Source organism: Plasmopara halstedii (genome assembly GCF_900000015.1).
Source record: "Plasmopara halstedii genome assembly, contig: Scaffold_1651, whole genome shotgun sequence".
Taxonomy (NCBI): Eukaryota; Oomycota; class Peronosporomycetes; order Peronosporales; family Peronosporaceae; genus Plasmopara; species Plasmopara halstedii.
Genome location: NW_020188562.1, coordinates 33,053 through 33,280, shown reverse-complemented (window position 1 = coordinate 33,280; position 228 = coordinate 33,053).

Genomic DNA, 228 nt, shown 5'->3' with positions numbered 1-228 from the left:
GACTTTGGTCAAACGTCTGTTGACTTTCTGGGACACACCATTTCGACTCAAGGTCTCCACGTGGATAGTCGAAAGACGCGTGCCATTACCGAATGGCCAGAACCCAAGAACATCAAAGACATTCAACGGTTTCTGGGTTTGACCGGTTATTATCGCCGTTTCATAAACAACTTCGCTGCAAATGTGTTACCGTTGAGTAGTCTGAACAAGAAGGATGCTCCGTGGGTC